The sequence below is a fragment of the Dromiciops gliroides genome, chromosome 2, assembly GCF_019393635.1.
Source record: "Dromiciops gliroides isolate mDroGli1 chromosome 2, mDroGli1.pri, whole genome shotgun sequence".
Classification (NCBI taxonomy): Eukaryota; Metazoa; Chordata; class Mammalia; order Microbiotheria; family Microbiotheriidae; genus Dromiciops; species Dromiciops gliroides.
Window position 1 is genome coordinate 295,878,404 of NC_057862.1, and position 18,820 is coordinate 295,897,223.

The window sequence follows — 18,820 nt, forward strand, 5'->3', positions numbered from 1 at the left end:
GCTGTGTTAAAAATTAGAGGTTAAAAAATAAAGTTCAGTACTGTGGAAATAGGAAACAGCCAAAATTACAAGTGTACTCAAGATTAGGAAAATTTCAAAAGGTCATGGTTGGCATTTCTGTCCTGATATTCAATGCCTTCCCTAATCTAGCCCTATCCTACTCAATGATTCATTGAACATTATAACCTGAAGGGATTTAGAATCACAGAAATATAAAATGTTTGATCTTGAAGCTTATAATCACATGGCGTTAAACTGAAAGAGACTTTAGACATCTCTTCCTATTCCTTCATTTTTATAATATCCAGGAAATGGGAATCAGATAAGCAAAGGCATGGAGGCAGGAAGGTATCCTACATATCCAGGAAATGGCAAGTAGACCAGTTTGCTTGGAGCATAGATCATGTGAGAGGAATAGGCAATGAGGTTGGCAATGGAGTTTGAACTTTACTCCATGATGATAATGAGGTCATGGGTTCTCTTCCAGTGGAGTTATTCAGTCAGGAGCTAAATGATCACTTTTTAGGTATGCTATAGGGGGGATTGCCATCTTTGACATTCTGCAAGCCAGTGCAGGTTTGTGGCAGAAGAGTGCTCTATGGTTCGCAAATCACTTAACCCGAAGCAACCCTATCAGGAAGATGGTACAAATATTCATGTTCCCATTTGAGAGATGAGGAAGTATCTCTGAAAGTTTCAGAGTGGTTAAATGACTGCTCACGTATCTAATTTAAAACAGTCCAACTATTCCCATTACACCAAGAAAAGGAGTCATAATAAGAAGGCTAAGATTGTTACACCTTTGCAAATTATCCTGAATTTATCATGCTCAAGAATTACAAATTCTTAAGAACTGGAAGGGATCTCAGAAGTCATCTAGCTCAACCCATTCCCTAAAATGGGAATTCTTTCTACAATATCCCCAACAAGTGATTAGTCATCTTCACTTAATATATCCAGAGATCAGAACTTTCCTAACTTCCAAGACAGCTGTTCCATTATGGGAAAGCTCAGCTTTTCTTAGGGACATTTTTTGTAATGTTGAACTCTAAATGTCATCAGAGTTGCCCAGGAGCAAACCGCTAGCCATGGTGCTGACTTAGCTCCCTTAATATCCCTCAGCTATATTGATGAGCCTTGGGAAAATAATAGGAAATGTTCACATTTATCTAGCAGTGTAAGGTTGGCACAGTGCTTTCCATACGAAATTCTGCGAGGCAGGGCATACAAAAGCCATTACTTTTCTCTTTTAGATAAGGAAACTAAGTGATGTGTTCAAGACTGGTAACATAGCTGGAACTTAATCCCAGCTTTTCTCCTTCCAAGTTCAGTGCCCTTTCCTCTACACTAAACAAACTGTTCATTTTCCAACAAATCCTCATTTCCCCTAGCGTGGCTGTTAATATTGTTAACTACTAACATTGAGCTGGGGTTCCATCTACCATGAATATAAGTGCTGACTGTAATGACCAGTTCATATTATCTACAATAGCTCTCTTGAGGATGATGAGCTAATATTATTGAAATTATGTTTATACCAGTTAAAAGGCCCTTGCTTGACTCAGTTCTCCAAGAATTCCCACCACCAAAGTATCCCCTGAATTTGTGTTTTTCACCCCTGGCATAGTGAGTTTTGTGTTTCCCCCACCAGCTGGTAGACAAGAGTATGGGTGCTATAATAGAATCATAGAATCTTGGGGATGGATGGAACTTCGAGGATAATCTAGTCCACCCTGTGTCTCAACCAGGAATCCACTCTAAACTATCCCTAACAAGTAGTTATCCAACTCCAGTTGCTTAGTGAATAAAATGATGGAGTTTGAGTCGGGAAAACCTGAATTCAAAACATCCCATTAGAAACTATCTAGTTTTGTGACTTTGGATAAATCATTTAATCTTTCAACCTCATTTTACCTTTCTGTAAATAAGGATAACAACAAGAAGAACAACAATAATAGCATCCATTATGAAGTTCAAAGTGAGAGTACACAAGTAAAGCATTTTGCAAATTTTAAAGGACTATATTAGCATTAACTGTAATTGTTAGTATTATTTGTATGCATATTATTATGTATGAGGGTAGCCTATTCAACTCCTTGAAATATGTCTCATGCCAGCTATACAGATTGTGCTCTGGGGCAGCTAGGTGGTGCAGTGGATAGAGCACAGGCCCTGGAGTCAGGAGGACCTGAGTTCAAATTTGGCCTCAGACACTTGACACTTACTAGCTGTGTGACCTTGGGCAAGTCACTTAACCCCAATTGCCTCACCAAAAAAATAAAATTCTACAGATTGTACCCTCTCCTCCAAAAGGGAGGTAGAAATGGGTAGACAAAAGCAGATGGATTGGGTGATACATTCATCACTCTCCACCCCCACCATATAACACCAAAGGAACTCCATCAACCCTTGTGTACATCCTTATTCATGATTGGTATATTTACAAAAATACCTGCTATCTCTTGGTACATTTGAAAAATGTTCCAACTCCCTTTGCTTTTCTGAGTATAAAACAACTGACTAATTCTGCTGTTCTGATATCACTTATATTATAGCTATCAATAGGGTTTCCTGAAACCACACATGCTACTTTACCTTTCAGAAACAAAAAGAGAAAGCTAAGAAAACAAGTGGTTAATGGATCTAAATTGTTTATGTATCTTTTAATCTTTTTGTATGTACCATTGATAGTTTAAAATCCAATAGAGGAGTCAAAAGTAAAAACCTCTGGATTCAAATACCTATATACAAGTGTCAAAAGTTTAAACAGGCAAGAAGTAGAGGTCCTAACTCATGGAGGGAAATTACATCTCAAAGGTATCACTGAAATTGTGGAATGAAATCCTACTACAATATGATTCTGACTGGGCAAACTTATTAAAAAGAAACAGAATAGGTAAAAGGAAGTGAGGTACCCCTGAATATTAAGAAGGTATAATCTCTCTAACCCTGAAGGAAAACAGGAAAAATATTAAGAAGGTATAGTGATTTAAGGAGATCTGGGAACAAGAAGAGAAAAGCATGTTTGAAAGCATTTGTATGAAGACAAATGGAAGTAAAACAAGAAGCAGTTTTGTCATTGGTGTATACTATAGACCACCTAGCCAGGAAAAGGAGATAGATGTGGAGTTAGGGAAAGAAATCACAAGCCTGACACAGAGATGTTATATAATAGTGATATGGTACCTCAGTTATCCAGACATCTGTTGTGTGTGTGTGTGTGTGTGTGTGTGTGTGTGTGTGTGTAGCTAAAAGCAGAACAGCCAATAGTTTCTTGACTTGCCTACACTATAATTTCCTCCTTATAAAGACTAACATTCAAAAAGGAGAAATTCTAGTCTAGATCTGATTCTTACTAACAAGGTTAAAATGGAGACGATGGAAACATTTGGGAGGAATGTTCCCCCAAATGATAGGAGGAGATGGCAACTCCCCCCCCGCCAGAGTCCTTGAGAAGAGCAAAGTCAGATATAGTTTGATGCCCTATATTTTGGGAAAGCAAATTTCCTAGGAGAATGATAGGTACAATCCTATGGACTAAAATTCTACAGAAAAAGTTGGTCCTGGGAGGGATGGGAAACTCTAAAGAATGAAAATTTGAAGACGCAAAGGGAATTAGTTCTAATAAAGAAGAAAGTTAGAATTTCCCTGAAGAAACTGATGTGATTACACAAAGAACTCACCAGCCAAGTTTAATTTTTAGAAGCAATGTTCAGAAGGTGGAAGCAAGGACAGGGAATAAAAAATAGATATCAGAGCTCCTCGCCTGTAAAAGTAGTGTCAGGAATGCTAAAATTCAGAATGAACAGAGAATAGTGAGAAAAGGTAAGAACAATAAAAAATGGATTTTTAGCTATATTAGTGCAAAGATAAAGAGGAAAGAAGGGATAGGACCACTGTCTGAGGAGGATAGAGTAACTGAAAACAAAAGAACACACAAAAAAGAAAGGATAATTGAAAACAGAGAAAGCAAAAGTTGTCCAATTTTTATTGTGCTTCTGCTTCCTCTGCCAAAGAGAATGACTTCTGCTCTTGAAAGGAAAGAACCAAGATGAGCAAAAAAACAAAAGTTGATGCCAAAAATAAACAAGAAGATAATGAGAGGGCCCCTAGCTACCCTTGTTAAATTCAAGTTACCAAGCCCAAGTAAACAATATTCTTGGATACCAAAAGAATTGATAGATATGGTTGCTAAGTCACTGTCAGTGATATTTGAAAGACTGGAGAAAGAGAAAGGGCAAATGTCTCCATTTTGAAGGAAAACAAAGAGAACAAAATCTGCAAATTGTGTGTCAGTGAGCTTGACTGGTTCTTATGAAGAAAAGATCATTTAAGAGATGGCTAGTGAACATTTAAGAAAGTGTGATTATGAAGGACAATCATGGCTTCAGCAGGAACAGGTCATGCCAGATTAACCTTATTCCATTTTTGACAGGATTACCATCAGAGGAATGCTGTGGATTTAGATTACTTGGATTTTTATCAAAGCATTTGATCATGCATCTTACATTACTCTTGTTGAAAATATGAAGAGACATAGGCTAAAAAATTATGCCATTATATAGATTCTGAAGTAATTGAATAACAGGACTCAAACTGTAGTTGTCAATCATTCAATCAAGCTGGCAAAGTGGCAAGCCCCAGGGATCTGTGCTTAGTCTTATGTTATCATTTTTCTAATCAAAGACTTGAATAATAGCATATATGGCACACTTATTAATGTTGTAAATGACACAAAACTGGGAGGGAAAGCTAATATACTGGATGATAGTCATCTAGCCCAAGATCCAAAATGAGCTTGACAGGGTTGAGTACTGGGATGATCCTAATCAGATGAGATTAAGAGAGATAAATGCAAACACATACTTGGGTTCAAAAACTCAACTTCACAAGAAGTTTGTCTAAATAAGATGTAGGGCTTTTTGTGCACTACAAGCTAACCAAGCTAACACAGGAATCATGAGGAAGCCAAAATTTAATATGATCTTGGATTGCATTAAGAGAAGCATAGTTTCTGAGAATAAGGAGATGAGAGTTCTTCTGTACTCTTCCCTATTAAGACTAACTGGAGTACTGTGGTCAGTGATGGGTGCACAGTTTAAGTAGAATGTTGATAAGCTGGGGTATTCAGAGGCAAGTAAATAGTATAGTAAAGGACTTTGAGTACGTGCCATATAAAAGTCAAGAATAGGAACTTGGGGGGCGGGGGGAGTTAGCCTGAAGAAGAGAAGACTCATGATGGACATGGTTGCTGCCTTCAAATATTTGAAGGACTGTCCTGTAGAAGAGGAACCAGACTTTCATCCTCTTAGGTTCCAGAATAAAGAACCATCAATAATGGGTAAAAGGGACTTAGAGGCACCTATGTGGTGCACTGGGTAGAGCCTGTAGTCAGGAATTCAGTAGTGTAGGAATTCATTAGTAGTAGCCTGTAATTATTGAATTAAATTATAGCCTCAGGCACATACTCTGTGACCTTGGGCAAGTCATTAAATTTCTATTTGCCTGTGTCCTCAACTAGAAAATGGGGCTATAACAGCATCTACCTGTTGAAAAGTTCTTGTGGGGTCAGATGAGATATGTTTAAAATGCTTAGCACAGTACCTAGAAGAACATAGTAAGCGATACATAAATGCTTATTACCTTCTCTTCCTCTTCCCAAAATGCAAATTTAAGCTTGATAGCAAGAAAAATTCCTGAAAATTATGGCCCTCCAAAGGTAGAATAGGCTACCTGAGGTGGCAAATTCCCATGTTCTAGAGGTCTTAGAGCAGAAACCAGATTACCTTTTGTTGGGTATGTCAAAATAGTGATTCCTTTGGGGTATGAGTTGGACTCCATAACCTTACCACTGAGATCCCTTCCAGTTTTAAAATTCTGCAAATTTTTTAGTCTGTGTATATTAACAACAAACCCTAGAGTTGAATTTCTTTGGTACATGACTTTGTTTCTATTCCTTGACATCTCATACATTTAGTTCCCTTCTGTAACTTTCATTGTTCCTCCTTCTAAATCCTGGGCTAAATAGAACAAGGTTAACCCCTCTCCTTCTATAGAACAACCCTTCAATCTCACCTCTGACCCTTACTAGATATGTACTCTGAGTAAGTCAACTAATGTCTCTGAGCATTAGTTTCCTAATCCACAAAACAGATATGTCAATAACACCTAACTCACAGGGTTGTTGTTGGGGTCAAGTGAGATAATGAATATAAAACACTTTGCAAACAAAGTGCTATATAACTGTTATTGTCTGAGGCAAGATTTAAACTTGGGAAGAAAAGTCTTTCTAACTATAGATCCAGCACTCTATCCACTGTGCCTCAGACACTCATATAGCTGTGTGACCCTGGGCAAGTCACTTAACCCTTTTTGCCTCATCTGTAAAATGAGCTGGAGAAGGAAATGGCAAACCACTCCAGTATTTTGCCAAGAAAACCTCAAATGGGGTCACAAAGGGTCAGACAGGACTGAACAACAACAGACTATATTATGTAGGAGACTAGCCTGAGTGGAGTAGGGAAAATGCATGTCAGGGAGTAGTGGGAGATATCTATGTAGAAGTGAGCAGGAACCACGTTATGGAGCAGTTTGGATGTTGGGATGACATTTTACTATGTGGTAGGTATGTCTTGTATCTGGGAAATGTCCCTCCTAAAGCTTGAGCCCCCATCTGTAAAGTCTTCTGTGCAGCAGAGTCTCAGCGTCCCTTCCATCCCCATACTCACTGCCTGAAATGGGCCCTAAATCCAAGACTGATGGGCTCTAGGGATGATGTAGGAACAGCTGGAGGCCTCACTCTGTTTACCCTCATTCCCTTTGAAAACTGTAATCTTCTAAGCCCCAGATCCCAGAAGTGTTCTGCATTCTTTTGTACCAAAGCCTGTTCCCATTACAATCCATCTGCCCCCATCCCCAGGAAACAGCAGCAACCAGGCAGCCATCTCTCAGGTCCCACTCTGATACTTCCTGCTGCTAGTTGGCCTTTATAAACTTCAAATCATCAGGATCCCCAAATTTGCAACAGCAACTGTGACCCATAGCCTTTCCTCTCCCCTGTCAGTCCCAGCGAGGGAGGCTGAACCCTTAAACTTGAACCTCTGAACTTAAGGGTGGGTCTGCAAAGAGACTCTCCCTCATTGCTTAAAATGAGTGGGTGTATGAAGTAAAACATAGATATTTTATAAAATCCCAAAGCTGGAAAGGATCATTCCATTGCAAGGATCTCCTTAACTTCATCCCTGGGGGGTTAGCCAGCCTCAGAATAGAATCATACTCATACTCATAATAATAATAATAATAATAAATAATCAACATTCCAGCCTTTGAAGGTCTGTGAAGCTTTCCATGCATTATATCACTTGATGCATAATACCTGTAGTACTTACCTCACAGTATTTTGTGGAGTAAGTACAACCGGTATTATTATCCCCATTTTACAGATGAGGGAACTGAGGCTCAGAGAGGCTAAGCAACTTGCCCAAGGTCACACAGCTAGTAAGTGTTTGAGGCAGGATTTGAACCGAGGTCTCTCCTGACTCCAAGTCCAACACTCTTTCCACTGTACTATGCTGCCTCACAAGGCAACCCAGTTCACTGTTGCATGTCTAACTCCAGACACAGCTCTCTTTATGAGAAAGAGATAAATGTTGGGAAAACTGGGCCAGAAAATGGGCATTCTACCACCCCATTGAATGGAGGGGAGAGGAAGGAGAAAAGGGAAGAAGGAAAGAGAAAGGAAGAGAGAAGAAAGAAGGGAAGAAAAGGGAAAATAGAAGACAGGAGCAGAGAAAAGATGACAGATAAGAGATGGGGAGAGAAATAGAATAAAGAAAGGCAGGGTGGAATTGATGTGTTTTTAAACTAATAGCACCTAGCTCCCCAAGACTGTACAACACCTAGGATACAGGGATGATGTTTTGTTGACTGTTAAATATCCCCCCTGTCACAGGAAACCCCCCTCCAACCAAAACACTTGCTCTGCAACAGAGACTGCATTTGCTATCCTGAGTGCATGTGCAACACCACACACAGACACACATATGCCCTAATGAATTTATAAGATTACTAATCACATTTCTATACTGCTTCAAGTTTATAGATCCCTTTTCTTAAAACAATAAGCAAGTATTATTATATCCATTTTACAAATTAAGAAACCAAGGCCCCAAGGGGTTGTGGCTTGTCAGGAAGGTAGCATTTCTAGTGAAAAGAGATCTGGATTTCCAGTCAGAGGACATGGGATGTGTGCTATATAATTTCCTTCTCTGAGCCTTAGTTTCTTTATCTGTAATATGGTGGGACTGAACTAGATGACTTTTAAGTATTCTCTTAGTTCTAAGTCCAATGACCTTTATATTTATGGCTTACATAGAGAGTGTGAAACCCCAAGTTTTAGGTCTTCTGACCCCCCCCAACCACTGTTATTAGTAAGATCTGCAATGGAATGAAGCTTCTCCTTAGGTCTTAGTGAAACCAAAATTCCATTAAACGGATCCTTACTTCTAACCACTGCATAGTCTCATAATTGGATTCAAGTGACAGAAACAATAAACATATAGAAATATAGCATATCCAAGATAGAATGGGCTTTGTTTTGTTTTTGTTTTGTAGGGCAATGAGGGTTAAATGACTTGCCCAGGGTCACACAGCTAGTAAGTGTCAAGTGTCTGAGATGGGATTTGAACTCAGGTCCTACTGAATCCAGGGCCAGTGCTTTATCTACTGTGCCACCTAGCTGCCCTCATGGGCTTTGGAAATAATATAGCACAGAGCCCCTTGATTTTAAAAATGAGGGAAACAGGGGCAGCTAGGTGGTACAGTGGATAAATCACCTATCCTGGATTCAGGAGGATCTGAGTTGAAATCTGGCCTCAGACACTTGACACTTATAAATAAATGAATGAAGGAAGGAATGAACAAACAAATGAATAGACTGATAGATGAATGAATAAATAGATAAATGGATAAATATAGATGAATAGATACATAGATAAATCAATAAATAAGTGAGTGAATGCATGCATGAATGAATTATTAAATAAATAAATGGATAGATGAATGAATGAATGAATGAATGAATGAATGAATGAATGAATGAATGAATGAATGAGGGAACCGAGGCTTAAAAAAGGAAGATGACTTGCCCAAAGTCCCTGAATGAGTAAGTAGGCAAAATGAAGCCAGACTCCAAGTTTCTCTGTTTCAACCGAGTTTCCTAATTCCTTGAGTCCTTGGCTTGAGGAGGCAATGATGCCTTCGCTCCAGACCCTTTTAAGTCTGATTGCCATCCAAAGCATCCCCTGCCCCTAGAGTCCTTAAAGGGTGCCACCCCCCCATCCCCACATGGAGGAAATTATCCATCTTTGGGAAACAGGATCTCTCTCTCTCTCTCTCTCTCTCTCTCTCTCTCTCTCTCTCTCTCTCACACACACACACACACACACACACACACACACACACACACCCCTTAGCTTTCACCTTGGAAACTGTGTGATTTTGCAAATCCGTGTCGTCTCATCTAAGCTGGACACAGTGAGCATGGACTGATAAGTGATTACCCTTCAGTTCTTGAAACCAAGCTCAGCTAGATTGTTCACCTCCTGAGAAGAACCCAAGAGATGAGGGGGAGAAGAAAAGCATTTCTATTGGTCTTGATGGTACTCAGCGGTTTTCTAAGTATGTATCCAGGTAATCTTTTAGACTTTATTACAGGAACTGAATAGGTCTCCAGAGCCCTAATGGTCTCCTTCAGACCTTGGGGAAGACTAAGTTTGGGCAATTAAGAAATGCCTAGACTTCTTAAAGTGGGCTGGTTCCTAATAAGACACTTTGCCTTGAGCCTCTGTGTGACTCCATTGGCCTATTGACTAAAGTCTGAGCTCTGTTTCATTTGAAAAGTAATTTTGACAGGATCTTTTTTTTTTTCCTTTTCATCCCTTCCCCTATCCCTCAGACCCTACCCTTCCACCAAGTAATAAAATCATATCATATTTTCTGTTTTGCATTCATCTGAGCATCTACTAGATACCAAGATACTAAATATAGTTTGTCTACCCCCAAGAAAACTTATAGTCTAGTAGGAAAAACAATATAATGGAAAGAACATTGGTCTTGAGGTTGAGAGATCTGGGTTCAAGTCCTAGCTCTGGTACTTATTAGGTTATATGATAAAACCTCTCAGGGCAGCTAGGTGGCACAGTGGATAGAGCACCGGCCCTGGATTCAGGAGTACATGAGTTCAAATCTGGCCTCAGACACTTGACTCTGACTAGCTGTATGACCCTGGGCAAGTCACTTAACCCCCAATGCCCCGCAAAAAAAAACAAAACAAAACAAAAAACCTCTCAGTATCCCAATTTGTTTACCTATAAAATGGGGTTAATAACCCTTATATTCCCTACCTCATAGGATATCCATAAAGAAGTGCTTTACAAACCTTTATAGAAATGTAGGCTAATTTTTTAGGAGCAGTATGTCATATACGCATAAAGGATAATTTAAATTTTAAGACAATAAAAGGAAGGTGATTTGATATAGTGGGAAGAGTACTGAAGTACTAGTTGACCAGCTGTGTGACTCAGGGCAAGTTCCTTCACCTCTCTGCCTCAGTTTCCTCTCCTGTAAAATGGGGATAACACTCAAAGCTCCCTGCCTCTCAGGGTTGGTATGGAGAAAGCTTATGGTAAACTTTAAAGTGCCCTGAAAATGGGAGATGATATTACAGTTACAGCCTCTTCTGATGCCTCCTGGCATCCTGGGGTGGAAAGGGAGGGGGAAAGGGGATGACCCTGGGTTTTCAAAGGCTGTGCTCCTAGAGCATGGATTCTGAAAGGTATCAAGGACTTCAGATATTATGTCCAAAGATGGTTTGTGGTTTGGTTGTCTGAGGCCAATTCAGAGAAGCTCATCCGGAAAGCACTGGCCACCAGGGGAATGTTGTTTTTTTTTTTACCCACAGCAATTAATGATACTCTTTACCAAAAAATGGAGGGGTTACTATCTCTATCGGTGAAGGGAAGAGCTACACTGATGAAATCATGGGTCCTAGGACATTTGCCTAGCACTGAAATATTATTACTCAATCAGTGTGCAATGAGAGGTGCAGACCATAAGAGTTAGAAGGGTTCACTATGTGCTGGACTGGACTAGTCAGAGAAGGCTTCCTGGAGGGAGCTGCCATAAAGCCAGCTTTGTAGAGGTGGATCCAGGCTGTGGGAATGGAAACAAAGACTTGGAGTCAGTACCTTCCTTATCCTGTATAGGTGACAAGGAATATTAGATAGATCAACTGATATTGGAGGTTGGAGGGTGGGGAGGGGGAAGGGAGACATGCTTGGGCAGCAAAATGGCAGGAGATAATGCTGAAGAAGATTATAAAATAAGGTCTGGAAGGGTTCTTGGAGTCCAGAGTACAATACCTTCATTTCTAAATCCTTGAGCTCCACACCAACACATAGAAGTGCAGATGGATCAGCTGTACTGCAGAAAGGGAAGTTTGATAGATTCTGATATGGTGAGATTAGATTGGGAGTAAAATTGTTTAATTTGGAATTGGATTTGGAGGTCACACAGGTCCAGTGTTCTATGCCCTGGGCCACCTAGGCACCTTGGGTCCAAAGTCAGGAAAACCTGAGTTCAAATAGAACCTTAAATACTAGCTCTGTGACCTTGGGCAAGTCACTTCACCTTTGCTGCCTCAGTTTCATCAAATGTAAAATAAGAATAACAGAACCTACCTCCTAAAATTGTTGTAAAGATCAAATGAGATAATACTTGTAAAATGATTAGCACAGTGCCCAACACATAATAAATGTTTTCTAATTGCTTACTTCCTTCTTTCTTTCCTAGAGGCCTCAATAATAACACTGGAACTTTTGCTGGGGTATTTAGAGGAGACAGAGCTGGAATATCATTGTTCAGACTAAGTATATGGTGTGAGTAAAGGCAGAAAGGCCATGCAAGGCTTAGGAGTAAGAGGCATTGCAGTGGGGAAGGTGATTTTGGTTTTTTTCTACTTGAGTCTTCATTGCTGCAAGCTCAGGGCTTTTAGAGGTATCTGTGGTCTATGGTAGTCCAAGGTGATGATACTTTTTTATGTCCCAGAGTGTAGAATGAAGGAGGGATCAACAATGAAACTGTCGCTGATCCAGCCTAGAGCTGCTTAGCTGATTTTGTGGGCTTTAGTCCCCAACAACTCCTTCAATATGGGTTAGGTACCCAGTGAGGGGCATCAGAATGTAATATTAGTAGATGATACCAAACCCAAAAGTCTTCAAGTAAGAGCCTGTCAATGAACTGTGTGCCTGTCCTTCAAGAACTTGTCAAATTAAGTGCAGAAAGGTACAAAAGTTGACCATAAGGTATACATTTTAGGCCACGGTAATTCTCAAAGATCAACAACTGAAGCATAGAGAGTCTATACATCTATACATTTGACCAGACTGGTCAAATCATGGAAACTTGAAGCTTATCATCATCACTCTGATTACCACCATCACCATCACCATCATCATTAGACCCCCTACAAGAACTTACTATTTGGTGGAATTCTTAAAGATCAACAAGTACTTACGTTTCAATATACACTGCCAAGGCCAGGTAGAGACCTTAGACTTATAGTACATAGAATCTTGGAGCTCATTAAGTCCAAACCACTTGCCTACCATTTAAAAATATATATATATTTTGTGGGACAATGAGGGTTAAGTGACTTGCCCAATGTCACACAGCCAATAAGTGTCACGTGTCTGAGGTCAGACCTGAACTCAGGTCCTGCTGAATCCAGGGCCAGTGCTGCATCCACTGCGCCACCTAGCTGCCCCCTTGCCTACCACTTTTAAATGAAGAAAAAGCCAAAGGATGGAAATGACTCAACAAAAGTCTCCCTCTCAAAGAGGATGACTAGACATTTAAGAGCTAAAGAGTAAATCTGTGGTTTAACTGGGATAAGGAGCAGCCAGTAAGGTACTTTCCTCTAACAATGGCGGTCAAAACCTTGGAGAGCTGCCTTCTGCACTAAGGGATGTGCCAAGGATCACAGAGCCCTGTGTTTATCCGAGTTAGAACCTGAACTCAGGTTCTCCTCTCCAGAGACCAGCCAAGCTGCCTCTTTAGCTGTTTAAGGATTGATTTAAATATAATGGTCTCTTTAGTATCTCTCATAAGAGTAGTTGAAGTTTGTGAAGTACTAAAACTGCTTTATTCTGCAATAACTTATTGTGTCCTCACTACAACCCTGAGAGTTGTTCAGTTCTATCAAACTCTACTCAACCCCATTCGGCATTTTCTTGGCAAATGATTTGCTATTTCCTTCTCCAACTCATTTGACAGATGAGGAAACTAAGGCAATCAGGATTAAGTGACTTGCCTGGTATCACACAGCTAGTAAGTGCCTGAGGCTGGATTCGAACTCAGGAAAATGAGTCTTCCTGACTCCAGGCCTGGCACTCTATGCACTATGGTGCCATCTAGTGACATCATAATGCTGGGAATTAAATTATATTAAAAATCCTTTATAGATGAGGAAACTCAGGGTAAAAGAGGGTCACAAATCCAAGGAAGTGCCCGAGGCAGTATTAGAATCCAAATCTTCCTGACCTCAAGTCCAGAACTCTATTCACTATGCCAACAAAATTACAGATTTTCATATCACACACACACACACACACACACACACACACACACACACACACAATTTTTAAAAAGTCATGTAGAGGGGTGGCTAGGTGGTGCAGTAGATAAAGCACCAGTCCTGGATTCAGGAGGACCTGAGTTCAAATCCAGCCTCAGACCCTTGACACTTACTAGCTGTGTGATCCTGGGAAAGTTACTTAACCCTCATTGCCCTGCCCCCCCCAAAACCCACAAACCCCAAAAAACAACTCCCATCTAAAAAGTCATGTAAACACAGGCTACTTATATGATCAAGAACTGGAAGGAACTTTTGAAATCACATAGTCTGACTCCTTCATTTTCTAATAAGGAGGTCCAAAGAATCTGAGTAACTTGCCTAAGGTTACACCAATAAGTAATTATTCAGAAACCAATAATTACTGGTCCGTAATAGAGCCAGGATTAGAATCCAGTCGTCTGATTTCAAATCCACCATTTTTAAACTATCTTATCCTGCAGAGTATAGTGTAGTATAGCGGCTAGAGTGTTGATCTTTAAGTCAAAAAGATCTGAGTTCAGATTTGGCCTCTGACAATTATTAGCTTTGTGTCCATGGATGAATCATTGATCATCTCTGAGTTTCCTCATCTGTAAAATGGGCACATGACTGAAATGGCTGAACAATCACCATGAAGATGCCCTTACTGCCTAAAGCACAAGGTTGTGGCAAGGCCCAAAGGAGAGGGTATGCGTGTGGAGAAGGCTTTGTAAACCTGGAAGGACACTACCAAGATGGTCATTATGATGATGATATTATGATATCAGGACATCATGATGGTATCATCCTCATTATGATGGTATCACCATATCATACTGACCTATGATTTTTCAACCTGGACCAAGTGAGTTCACCAAGAGGGTATTCATAGGGCCTGGGCAAATTCTTTGTTGGTGGGGTTACTGATGATGGTAAAATTCCTGTTGGGCAGAAAAAAGGTGGCCAGGCTCAGGGGTCCTAACACCCTATGCTAATACCATGAGGCAATCAAATACCAGTCATTCAACCAAGGAAACATGGTATAGTGGAAAGGGCAATGAATTTAAATATAAAAGAACTGGGTTTGAATGCTGGCTCTGACACTTAATAACTATGGGTTTTGGGTTTGTTTGGGTTTTTTTTGGTTTTTGCAGGGCAATGGGGGTTAAGTGACTTGCCCGGGGTCACACAGCAAGTAAGTGTCAAGTGTCTGAAGCTGGATTTGAACTCAGGTCCGCCTGACTCCAGGGCCAGTGCTTTATCCACTGCACCACCTAGCTGCCCCCTACTTAAAAACTATGTGACCCTAGGGCAAGTTATTTAACTGCTCTGAGTCTCCATTTCAATACAATAGTAATATTTTTCTTATATAAGAATACAATTTAATATAATTATAATTGCATTAATATTGCACTTGAAGGTTTGTAAAACATTTTACATGTTATCTCATTCATTCTTACAATAATCCTGCTATTATCCTTATTTTACAGGTGGGGAAACTGAGGCATGGTGAGGTTAAGTGATTTTCCAGAGCCATTCAGCTTTTAAGTATCTGAGACAGGCTTTTGATTCAGGTCTTTTTGACTCTGATCCAACACTCTATCGACCATACCACTTAGTTGCCTAAGTGACTAAGCAATACTTCCACAGGACTGTTGTGATGAGAATGTTTTCTAAATCTTAAAATATTATGGAAAAAAGAGGGATCCCCTCATTGAACTCAGAGCTCTGGGAAAGAAGGAATCAATCTTTTGTAGCCTCCCATAGCTGGCAGCACAGGGCTAATCTCCATTTTCCCAGCACTGCCCTGTTTCCCATGGCAAGGGAGGAGGAGACAACACACATGGCTCCATAGGTGGATAAATCTTGGATCCCTTGTCAGTATTTAGAGAAGCAGGTAGAGTGAGCACAGTGTACTAGAAAGAACATTGATCTAGGTATTGGGAGATGTGGGTTTGAGGCATAGATGCAATTGATACTGGCTGTAAAAAAAAATACCAGCTTCATCATGTCACTCTCTCAAAAACCTATAGTGGCTCCCCATTACCTATCAGAGGAGTGGAAAGAGGACTGGGCTGTGGTTCAGGGGAAGTTCTCATCCTAGTTCTATCAGGAAATCACTATGATGGGAGATACTTTCTGAAGTCTCATTTTCTTTTATATGTAAAATAAAGGGGGGAGGGATATGAGATTGCCTTCAAGGTTCAGTCTAGTTCTAAATCCCATGGTCTATAATAACAGCACATATTTCCATATTCCAGTTTGAAAACCACTCTCCAGATAATCATTCCATGAGGTAGGTAGTAATTTTATGTCTCTCTGGGTCTGTTTCCTCAACTATAAGATTGAAATAATACTTTCACCACATACCTAGAATCATATGTTTAGGGGTGGAACAAATTCCTTTATTTTATAGATGAGGAAACTGGGAGGGGAAGTGACAGGCAAAAGCATACAGCTACTAAGTACTTGAGCTAGAACTCACATGCATCTTTCCACTACACTATGCTATCCCACAGGTCCATCATTTGCAGAGCCTTTTGTAAACTACAAACTGCCAAAGGAGCCAGCATTATTTAAATAATATGAATGAATAATATCCCCTATTTTATCATGCTTTGCAGTTAAAATTCATCTTCCCATCCATTAGTTCATTTCATATTCAATATAGCTCTCTCCCCATTTCACAGATGAGGAAACTAAGACTCAGATTGGGCAAATGACTTCCCCTAAGGAATCAGAAAATGTATTGTCCAGATCTTCTGACTCTAATTCCAATAATCTTTCCACTCTCAAAACCCACCTGATTCTCTACTAGTCAACCAATAAAAGCTACATAAAACCTCTCCACTCCTGACTTTCTCCTCTACTCTCTGTACTCTTCCCTTTCCCCTTTCCTCCTCCTGCCTCATACCTCAAGAGGCACTTTGGAGAAACAGGGAGGACAGGAATCTAAGAAACTGCCCTTCCAGTTGTCTTTGGGCAGAGCCTGCCTATTCCAGATGAATAATTCATTTGAGATTATTCATGAAATCTTAATACACCCTAATTAATTTTAGATAAATGTGTGGGCAGCCCAGTCACTGCAGGTTATTAAGGGAAGCCAGAAATTTAAGGGAGGTCTCCCTCCCCTCTAAGGACCATGACTTCTGCCCTTTGGCAATGATTGAGTAGTTCCAGAATTTCATATTTTAAAGACTTTCCTGGTAATTCTTAGCTACTTTACTGGAGTGGAAAGAACATTGGCCTTGGAATGAGTATACCTGGATTTGAATTCCAGCCCCCCCACTTACTGTGACTTGAAGCAGGTCCTTGAATCCTTTTCAAACCTCATTTTCCTTACCTATAAAAATAGGCATTGGGCAGCTGAAGTAGATAGAGTACCAGGCCTGGAGTCAGGAAAATCATCTTCCTGAATTCAGATCTGGCCTCAGACATTTACTAGCTGTGTGACCCTGGGCAAGTCACTTCACCCTGTTTGCCTCAGTTTCCTCATCTGTAAAATGAGTTGGAAAAAGAAATAGCAAACCACTCCAGTATCTTTTTTCTTTCTTTTTCTTTCTTTTTTTTTTGGTGGGACAAAAAGGGTTAAGTGACTTGCCCAAGGTCACACGGCTAGTGTCAAGTATCTGAGGCAGGATTTGAACTCAGGTCCTCTTGAATCCAAGGCCAGTGCTTTATCCAGTACTCCACCTAGCTGCCCCCACTCCAGTATCTTTGCCAAGAAAATCCCAAATAAGGTCATGAACAGTCGGACACGATGAAAAAGACTAAAGAATAACAACCTTTGGCAAGTAACTTTGTCTTTCAAGTCTTAGTTTCCTCAAAAATATTTGGGTTTGGAAGGTGGGATCTTTAAGGTCCTTTCCAGATCCAAGATCCTTACACCTCTTTGCAAAGACAAAAATTAAAGTTATGGCTCCTTCTACTTCTAATAATTTATGATTAGGGTTCTAAGGTTCTAAGCCCCCCCCCCTTCCAGTGTTAAAATTTTGTGATTCTAGGTCAAGGTTTCCCTTTCTCCAGTGACTGACAGTGATCTGGGAAGGTAGGGGAGGAAGGAGGCAGGAGTGGGAGAGGATGAGGGATGGACCCCAGAGGCTCTGGGATTTTAAGACCCTTGGAGACATGGTCCCTTCCCCGGGGAAATAACCCAGTCTCTGAAGAGTTAATAACCACACACCCCAACCCCACCCTTATTCGCAGAATAGAAGACACTAGAGCTGGGAAAGAGCGGCTGGTAAAGGGTTAATGGGGCGCAGCTTCCCAGTTGACTACAATCCAGAGCCTCCACTCCCATTTCGGGGCCTGTTAGAGCGCGTGGATGGTAGGGAAGGGGTTAAACGTTAAACAGAGGCTGGCCGCCTTTGGGGCGAGGTCTGGAGAGAGGACTCAGCAGCACTCAAAGAAGCAGATCCCGGTCCAGAGCTTCTGTGGGTGCTTTTAGCCCAAGCCCCTGGCATCCCTCTCTGTTGTTGGGTGTTTTGCTGTTCCTTACGCCTCTGCCTCTTGCTTTTTCTGTGTCCCTCTGTGTGTATCCCCGACTCTTGCTCTGTGGGTGTCTCTGTCTTTCTGTGTGTGTGTGTCAGTCACTTTTTCTGTCTTTCTCCCTTTGTCATCGGGTGCCCATCTCCCTCAGTCTTATCTCTCTGTCTCGCCCTGCGTGTCTCTGACTCTCTCTCTCTGTGCAGTTGTATCTCTCTACCTCCGTGTGTCTCTCTCTTTGCGTGTCTCTGAGTGCGTGCCTCTGTGTGTGTGTGTGTGTGTGTGTGTGTGTGTGTGTGTGTGTGTGTGTGTGTGTGTGTGTGTGTGTGTGTGTCCGTCCGTCGGTGTGTGCCTCTTCCTGTGCCGGTGTATGCGCCTTGCCTCTGTTATGTGACTGTCTCATTAGTCACACCCTTGCCTCGAAATCCCCCCCGCCTCCCGCCCCCCCGCCCCCCTCCCCCGTGGCGAACCGAGCCTCCAATTCCCTTTAGAATTCAGTAACCCCCCTCTACCTGGCACCTGGGGCTGGGGGCTGGGGGCAGCGGGCGGGTCTCCCCGTCCCGGGCGGCCCAAGCCTTTCAACTTTTTGTCCGGGAGCCAATCAGCGCGGTCACCTGTTACTTGCTCTGGCCGGGCCCTCCCGGGCGCTCCCACTGAGTCATTCGGTAGCGCGGGGCTCCGGAG

At 41.3% G+C, this 18,820-nt stretch overlaps 1 protein-coding gene across 7 annotated transcripts in view; it reads left to right on the forward strand.

The window, feature by feature from the left end:
* The window catches only part of BEGAIN (brain enriched guanylate kinase associated), a 260,573-nt gene that overhangs the window by 60,728 nt on the left and 181,025 nt on the right, over positions 1–18,820 (forward strand). For 2 of the 7 annotated variants that reach the window (XM_043988985.1, XM_043988989.1), the window contains exon 1: positions 18,675–18,801. The exons of 3 other annotated variants lie outside the window; for them this stretch is intronic. The gene's annotated coding sequence lies outside the window, so the exon portion shown is untranslated. Of the gene's footprint in view, positions 1–17,974; positions 18,085–18,674; positions 18,802–18,820 lie in introns of those variants that run through there. 2 more of the 7 variants (XM_043988984.1, XM_043988988.1) reach the window with 2 other exon arrangements.